At 38.5% G+C, this 9127-nt stretch overlaps 1 long non-coding RNA gene across 1 annotated transcript; it reads left to right on the plus strand.

Moving 5' to 3' along the window:
• Positions 1–1582: 1582 nt before the first annotated feature.
• LOC147842848 (uncharacterized) lies at positions 1583–5335 on the plus strand. The gene is made up of 3 exons (XR_015498576.1): positions 1583–3796; positions 4301–4940; positions 5130–5335. It is a non-coding gene; the product is annotated as an uncharacterized LOC147842848 (long non-coding RNA).
• Positions 5336–9127: the final 3792 nt, after the last annotated feature.

Raw genomic sequence — 9127 nt, forward strand, 5'->3', positions numbered from 1 at the left:
GCGAACCGCTCCAAGAGCAACAATGTAACAATTGTAATCTCTGTTTCGGAACAACTGAATCGATTCACAGGTGTGAAAGCACCCTAAATCGATTCACAGGTGTGAAAGCACCCTTAAACACTGTGCTATTTCAGATTAACACATCAGCTGGATATTTCACTTCACTTAGAGCTGTTACACACTGCATAAAAGGTAATTAAAAAAGAAAAAAACATAATAGGGGCTCTTTACAGATCCGTGTAACAAGCTCTTGATGGCTAATACATGCTTTTGCAGTTTAGCCCTTGTTTCTACAGCACATGATTGGACAAGCACACCAATTGCACCACCCTTTGTGTATTTATTTTCTGCTACTAATAGGGTTGGGCATTATTTGAATTTTATTGATGCTGCTTAAAGGTAAATAATGTACAAATGAATTGGTTTTAAAGGTTTATTGGTTTGTAGGGTTGGCTACAGTAACAATATTTATTCATCCATTTTCCTTCAACTTAGTCCATTTATTAATCAGGGGTTGCCACAGCGGAATGAACGCCAACTTATCCAACATATGTTTTATGCAGCAGATGCCCTTCCAGCCAAAACTCAGCACTGGGAAAACATCCATAAACTCTTGCATTCACACACATACACTATTGCCAATTTAGCGTATTCAATTCTCATATAGCGCATGTGGACTCTGTGGGGAAAACCATAACGAACACAAGGAGAACATGCAAACTCCACACAGATATGCCAACTGACCCAGCCGGTGCTCGAACCAGGGAGCTTCTTGCTGTGAAGTGACAGTGCTAACCACTGAGCCACCATGTTGCCAACAATTTTTATTTAGAAAAATTAACATATCAGCCTTATCTGGAAGTATATGTGATCTTTCAGGGAAAATGGTCTCTCCAGCAGAGGAAAAAACCCTTTCACTTGGGGTTAAAGAGGCAAGACCTGACAGAAAGCATACATGTTTTTCTGTTTCCACCACCAGGCAGCAGGGTTATCTGACGTTATTGTAGGTGGTACGTCTTGGTTCAACTTCAGTTCTCCATCCACTTTGATGTCAATGGAGAAATTTGTGCTCATGAGACTTTATTTTCAGTTCATCATCTGCTGTAAAAAGCTTATCAAGGTTAAAAAAAAATCTGAAGTTTTGTATTTTGGCAGATAAGGCAAGCAAAATTGCTGGTAAAACATTTTGTATCATCCAATTCTATATGATTAAGAATTGAACTGAATGGAAACTTGATGTGAAACTGTTGTGACAAGTCTCCTATTCTTCTTGGAACAGCTGGCCAGTGGGTGTGGTTAGGAGGCTCATCAGGAAAACTATCACCACCTGTTCTGCTCCCTTTAAAAGTTGGGCTTTGTTGGCTTGGGGAAGAGAGAGAAAGGTTATGTGCTATTTGAAGTTGTGTTATTTATTTTAAGGCTATAAGACCTTCTATATCCAACTAAAGTTGTAGGGTGTTTTTTTTTTTTTTTTTTTTAATAGATTTTTTTTGGGCTATGTTCCCCCTAATTTGTCATAGCTTTGAGCCAGTGGTATAGTTAAACTGGTGACCCTTTCCAAATGTAAATTATTCACATTTGCAGATTTGTCAATTTTTAATGGTTGTAGACTCATGTTAACTGATGCCCTATGCTCACAGAATCATCTCACAAATTTATACAATGACAGTTTGATACAAATCACTGTTTCTTTAATAAAATACAAATTAATATTACTTTAAAAATCACATTATTTTAATATATTAGCTTGGTAACATTTATACCAGAATCCGTTGTTTAAACTACCAGACAATAATGTGACTTTTCAGTGTTCTGTTTAACACTGGACAAATTTGTATTAATTTATATAAATAAAATATATACAGATTAATCAATTCATTATAGCTACAAAACAAGCCCATACACTTTACATATTATAATTACTTTGTGTTTGTCTCATTGAACACATTGGTTATTTCATTGTTTGTAGTGGCAGAACTGTGTTTGGCCAAAACCATAAAAAAAAAAATTTATAATTTTAAAGATCTACAGGATTCAAACTCTAAAAAGTGAAAAAGTACAGCATGAGAATCAGATGATCTATTTAACTGAGCTAACTAAAAACACAACATCACAATGCCTCATTCAGACTAGAAGCAGCAACTTTGTAGCTGCCTGTTGCGCTGGGTGGCGATCTGGCGCAAATGCAGGTCTGTGTAGGTCTACTGCATGGAGAATACAACCGGCCTCTGAACGAGGATCACGTAAACTCTACTGTGCTCCTATTGGCTGTCGCACAAAAAAAGGCATTTATTTGCATAAAGTTGTAGGATTCTCAACTTTGTTGAGTTGTTCAACACGCCCACGTAGTCAGCAATGGCTGGTGTCGCTCACCTAAACTAACGACGTCGAAAGTCTTTGATTTATCAAAGTTTGATTTATCAAAAATCGCTGTATACATGATCTACTCTTATTCAGAGTATTGCCTTTAGTCGCATTAAAATTTAACTATTGGACTCTATGTAAACGTACCCTGTCAGACCATAACAGTTTCATTGAGCTTTTTGGCTATCCCATCTGAAGAGCATTCACACCTTTCATCTGTATCAAACATTAGATCTTCTTTTGTGTGTTTTGGAGAGAGTGAAATGAAAAGGTCATAAATAAAATGACTGCTGCACTTTGCACACCAATACCCCACAAGATGTATTGTCTTGCTGAGAATGTGCAATGGTGTCGCATTTCCACCTGGAAATGTGTACATCCTTATGTGTCTTAAAGGCTCTATAGAAATTAAATGGGTATCATATCACACAATGCATGCATCCACAGTTTTACATCTCTGCTCTTCATCATTGCCTCGGATTTGGCTCCAAATGGATCAATATAGATGCATCACTTCTCTTTAGGATAAATGACATTGATTCCATTAACAATTTCTAACAAATTTCTTATTTGTGTTGGTGCACAACTTAAAATGTCCTTTTACTTACAATGAGCATCCAGTGGGGGTTTACACAAAAGGCTGCAACCATAACCTCATAATCCAATGGGTCCAGCTGCACAAATATCAGAAGGATATGGTCACTCAAGCAAAATACTTCCATAGTTAAAAACTACTAAAGGTTTATTACCTTTTTCTGGGCCTTTGTGACCTTTGATGCTGCATCGCAGTCCTTTGGTTTGAGTCACTTGTAAGAGACTTTGTCTGCAAAACATTAGCAATCAGTTGTGAACAAAATGTCTGATCATCAATAAAGTACAATAACTTACCACACTTACTCATTTGTAGGTCCAAGATGATCTTTTACATTTACTGGAAATATATTGTACGGCCCTATCTTGCTCCACAAAACAAGTTTCTTACCATCCTAGATAGCTTCTGCCACTGCATGGAGAGAAAAAAACAAAAAGAAATATTCAGAACAAAGTTTATTACTAAGTGTGCTTCACACACACAAAGAATGTGTTTTGGCTACAGAAGCTTCCAGTACACATAAAGTGACAAGTTACAACACAAAATAAATATGAAAAAAGACACTAAACATTAATGAGCGATCCAGTTAGTTAAAAACATCTGAATGTTAAGTTGTATGTACAGATTTGTTATAAATACACAGGTTATAAAGTTCTGTGTACAAATGCAAATGGAGAAAGTATTGTTAGTATTGTTATCAGGTGCTGTGTACAAGTGTTTATAAGAAAGTGTTGCACATATATATTGCACAGTAGGGGAATATTTAACTGTTCATGAAGTGGATGGCCTGAGGAAAGAAACTTCCCCTGTTTCTGGCTGTTTTTGTACTTTGAACAGGAAGTGTGCTGGGTGCGAGGCGTCCAGAGTGATTTATGTGAGCCCTTTTATTCACTCTGGAAGAGTACAGTATTTAAAGTGTAGGAAGGGTAGTGTCAGTGATTCGTTCAGCAGTCCGGACTATTTGATATAGTCTACGGAGGTCAGTTTTGGCAGTTGAGTCAAACCAGACCGTGATTAGTGCAGATGATGGATTGGATGACAACTTAGAAGAAAAGTACATGCAGCTCCTGTGGCAGGTTAAACTTCCTCAGATTCTTTACAATAGAATCTATGTGAATGTTCCACTTCAAATCCTGAAAGATGGTGGTGCCCAGGAACCTGAATGACTCCACTGCAGCCACAGTGCTATTTATGATGGTGAGTAGGAGTGCAGGGGGGTTTCTCCTGAAGTCCACTGTCATCTCTTCTGTTTTAAGCATGTTCAGCTCCAGGTTGTTATATCTGCACCATGAAGCCCGCCGCTCCACCTCCTGTCTATGCAGACTCGTCACCGTTCCGGATGAGGCTGATAATAGTAGTGTCGTCCGCAAACTTCAGGAGCCTGATGGAGGGGTCTTTTTTGGTGTACAAAGAGAAGAGCAGTGGGGAGAGAACACATCCGTGGGGGTCACCAGTGCTGATGATGCGGCTGTCAGATGTGATTTTGCCCATTTTGACTAGCTGTTGTCTGTCAAAAAGCTAGTGATCCATTGACAGACAGACCTAGGAACAGAGAGCTATATCAGTTTGTATTCGAGCAGTGATGGGACGATGATGTTAAGACAGAACAGAAATCCACAAACACAATCCTTGCGTAGCTTCTTCGGGATTGGGATGATGGTGGAGCACTTGGAAAAAGGCAGAAAATTGGCAGAGCTATCGGACGCACATGTTGAATAACTTTATTTATTTTGAATGGTGAAAGCAAAATTCTCCTACTAGAGTGATTTATAGCGCCTCCTGATGGTGAATGCGGTTATACTCACGGCAGGTATTATTTGATAATTCTGTCGTTTATTTCACTGATTTGGCAAACGTCATCAGGGAAATGGTTTGAATTTCCACTTAGTAAAAAAACATCATTGTGCCATTTGAGACGACACTACATACATAAACTATTCTGTTGAGTGTGTAAGTGCATAAGTACATAGTGCATGAGTGCATAGTGTAGAGCAGGGGTCACCAAACTTGTTCCTGGAGGGCCGATGTCCTGCAGATTTTAGCTCCATCCCTAATCAAACACACCTGAACAAGCTAAGCAAGGTCTTACTTAGTATACTTAAAACATCCAGGCAGGTGTGTTGAGGCAAGTAGGAGCTAAACCCTGAAGGGACACTGGCCCTCCTGGACCGAGATTGGTGACCCCTGGTGTAGAGTGTGCCATTTGGGACGCAGCTAAAGACTACAATGATTGAAACACAAAATGGCCGCCCTTGAACTCTGAATCAGCCTATCAGGAGCCTCCAAAGATGAAGTCACAGAACCACGACACCATTCACTGATAAATTAATACAATAAAATTATTCAGCAATTTAAAATATCAAGTAGTTTTGAATTGTGAAAAAAAAAATCGAAATAAAATGTAAAAAAAAGGTTTGTTACAGGTGTAGAAATGTTGTGGAGCGAATACAATTAAGAAAAAAATAAAGGGCTACTCACTTTTTAGGACAATGTATTTTTTATTATTAAACTGACATGCATGCCATGCATAACTTTTTGTACAAGAGTATATACAATAGTTCTATATATTTTTTCTTTTAAATCAGTGGAAACGTTCTTTTGTTTCGTAATAGTTTAAGTCGGTCTCTTATCAGCTTCCAGTCACGGGCGGCAGGGAGGAATTTCCGACCGAAAGCATCCGAAATCGCTTCTCGAACATTATTTGGCAGTGCATTTTTTCCCCTGGAACTGTCAAAGTTTACACAACCTGTCCATCTCTGGTAGAGGTTAAGGGGAATTAACCTTTTAAAACAAAAGCACCGCAAAACGATCCGCCCGTGGTTTCCCATCTGGTCCAGTTGAATCCAGGTACAGTTTACTCTACGTCTTTACTAATACAAGGTTTAAACTTAGATCTGGAAGGATAACTCCCTGCACGAGAGACCGGCGAACACCTTGATGACAGCGAGAAGAGTTTCTTGGCATTTCAGGCATTCTTAAATCAAACGTTGGCATCATGGAAGCGTTGTGCGTCGTGTTACGCAGGGGAGAAAGTAGAGAATCTCTCTGCGGCGTGTTTACACAGTGAATCCTCGGAGTTGCCACTGGGTCAGTTAGGTCAGCTGGGTGGGTTAGGCCGAGAGATGTCGACTCCATTGAAGAAATGTCCGTTGGACGAGGTAAGGGTGTAGATCCCTCGAATGGAATACCGAAGTCAGAATCACCCAGGTGCAGCAATGACGAGTGGTCTTTGTGAGAATGTTGAAGGAATATCCGGATCTCACAAGTCTGTTGGCAGTCAATTTGAGCATCCAAATAACCATCATTGACAGGACAGTCTGTTGATGTGGCTTGCTCCGCTGTCATTACGTTGGTTTTGTCATTACGTTTCCACCATCGAAACGTGCCTCCAAAACTTTAAGCCTTGTTGTGAAGTCCAATAATTGAGCTTTGGAAACAATCATCGCACTGGGATTCCGACGTTCAATCATAGCAGCCTGTAATGAGTAACATTAAAATTAGTTGTGAATACCAAGTCATCAAAAGGCATGTTCTGCTAATAGCACTGCTTAATAATGATTTGGCGAATAGTTTACCCACTGATTTCTTTTTTAAGTCGGGTTATTGATGTCTTTTTTTGTGGTCTGTGGGCTCTTGTTGTCTTTACCAGAATTCTATTGAGACAAGTATATGGTTATAGCACACATAATTGTATATATGGGAATAACACACAACAATTAAGACGTAAAATGAAAACATTTAAACAACACAGCACCTACATAAATTACAGCTTTCTTACCTTTCGCTTGCTGGCCCACGTGGCAGCGCTCTTCTCAGAGTAAAATGCCTAAGCCTTCATTTCTATCGCAGTCAGTGAAAATGCAGAGACAATTTGATAGAATGTTAACAGCTCCCTCCGGCCGCAACCCTTTTAAAGGCAGTTTAACGGAATGGGTGGTGCTGTAGAGAGGGGCTATTAGGGATTGGTCCAAGTCCAGTGCCATCCAGCTAAAAATTTTTTTTTTTTTTACAAATTACAATTCTTAAATAAGCAAATTACATTTTTAGAACATCTAAAAAGCTCATGTCTAGACCATGAAACTCATGACAATTTGAAATTATAATCCTATAAATATAGGATTATGTATTGACGTGTGTATTAAATGTTAAATTTGTTTTTGTTAGACTGATTTTTTTTAAAAAGTTACAATTTTGATATTCAACATCTGTTCAAATCCTGCCATGTCGTCAAATGCTATTTTGTACTGAACTATGTGGCCAGCAGATGTTTGCTCGTTTGCTGCTACTGCTTCAAGCTCTGAATGTGACTTCTGAGGTTTTAGAAAGTGTGCTAAGCAAATTGTAAAATGCAGATTATTTGCGATATTTGTTGGGCAAAACAAATTCATTTTGTTTCTCTAATCACCTCATCATGTGCTAGATCTTGTATCTTCCGACGACCGCCGCCATTTGTACACGTCACTTTCGACACGCACTAATCCAATGCCTGATCCGCCTGTACTTCAGAGTTGGTTTGCATTATTTTTTCAAGCTCTCCCCTCTCAATGTAATGTTTATTACACCAGAATCACCTGCTAATAATCTGGAGAATCAAACTATTTCAGACAAGTCATGTAAAAATATTGTATAGTCTGCTAAATCTGTGGACGACATCTCCCGCAAGTTTTTGCGTCTATGAATTTCCAGACCATTAAACCACGCTCTAGGTATTACTGTGTACTTGTGCACAATACCGTCTTGTCTCATGAGTGTTTCTTTTTTAACTGGACTAAGACCCATATTTGCAGCAGTGGGGTTAAATGTTTGGTAAGGGCGTGTATCAGACCCCTCACTTGTCTGACTTGAAATTACAATCTGATTCTGAACTGTTTTTGAATTCTGTTCAGACACACTGCTTTGTGATGTATTTAAAAAGTGATCTATATCAAAATCAGTAGCTGACTATTCATCATATACATCAATGTTCTGAGACATGTTTAAAAATGATCTGGATCAAAACATGGTTCTGGTTGATTAACCTCAGATACATCGTCGTCCAAATCAAAAGACAGTTCTGGCTGAACCGTGTTTAATAATTCTATTAATACATTGGTCATATATCTTGGTCTATCCATATCTTCAACTGTTTGAATTAAATGACGCAATGTTTCTGTAGTGCTTTGTTGGTGGTGACCATCACCATCTCCTCTAAATCTCACAGTACGACATTGTTCACTACCATCTGAATCTGACAACATTTTGTGGCCATTTTAACACAAATTTAAGGTAGTTGAAAACTCCAACCGTTGTACAATAAGTAAATCAGTTACAAAAACTTATCTTTCAAATCAATTACTAAAAAACAAAGTATGTAGAAACCTTAAAAAGAATGTCTAAAACATAATACACAAAAGACAGAAAAAGTATAAGAAAAAAGACGTGATTTAAAAAAAAAATTACAGAGAATGTTGTTTAAGTGTGTTGACCAGCAATATCAATAATTTTACAATTTATGATCATTTATTAATATCTGTTGATCAGGATTGCATCGTCGAACTAAGGCAATCAGTCTCTTAAAATCCTTTGTAACTCTTTAAATCCTTTGTAACGGTCGCGATGAAATGCTCGTTGGTCAGTTTATCTTTCTGTCGCTGTGATACAATATTGTCCACACAATTTGACTGCTTTAAAAGAAGCTCCCTGTTCTTCAGAATGTCATCTGTGACGGCTTTTGCATGCATGTTTGATTGATCCACAACTGGTGTCAGTTCTGTGTTTTGCTTGTTTTTCTAAGTCTCCTGGTTGGATGGTAGTGCATCAGAATCCGAATCTTGCATGGAGGCGGCTGTGTGAACCGGGATCTCGTTTGAGAACTCAGAAGCATTCCAAACATTCACCATATCGTTGTTTTATTTTTCAATATTGTCCTGACTTAAAACAACATTTGGGTCGGTCAGGCCTGTGTAAATAATGCTAGTGAGTATACATAACAACATAAGCATTCTTCTATATCATTGAATGGAGAAAACTTACCCGTGCGATTTTCTTGGTCGTTTTGGGTTAGGTGTATTTGGTATAACGCTTATTTCGTCAGATGTAGCATCCACATGAACCTGTGCTGTAATGGGGACTACTTTCTGCTCAACACCACTGACACAACTGTCTCTCGACACAATATTCCTTTTACGCCTT

Source organism: Danio rerio, chromosome 8 (assembly GCF_052040795.2).
Source record: "Danio rerio strain M-AB ecotype USA chromosome 8, GRCz13ab, whole genome shotgun sequence".
NCBI classification, from domain to species: domain Eukaryota; kingdom Metazoa; phylum Chordata; class Actinopteri; order Cypriniformes; family Danionidae; genus Danio; species Danio rerio.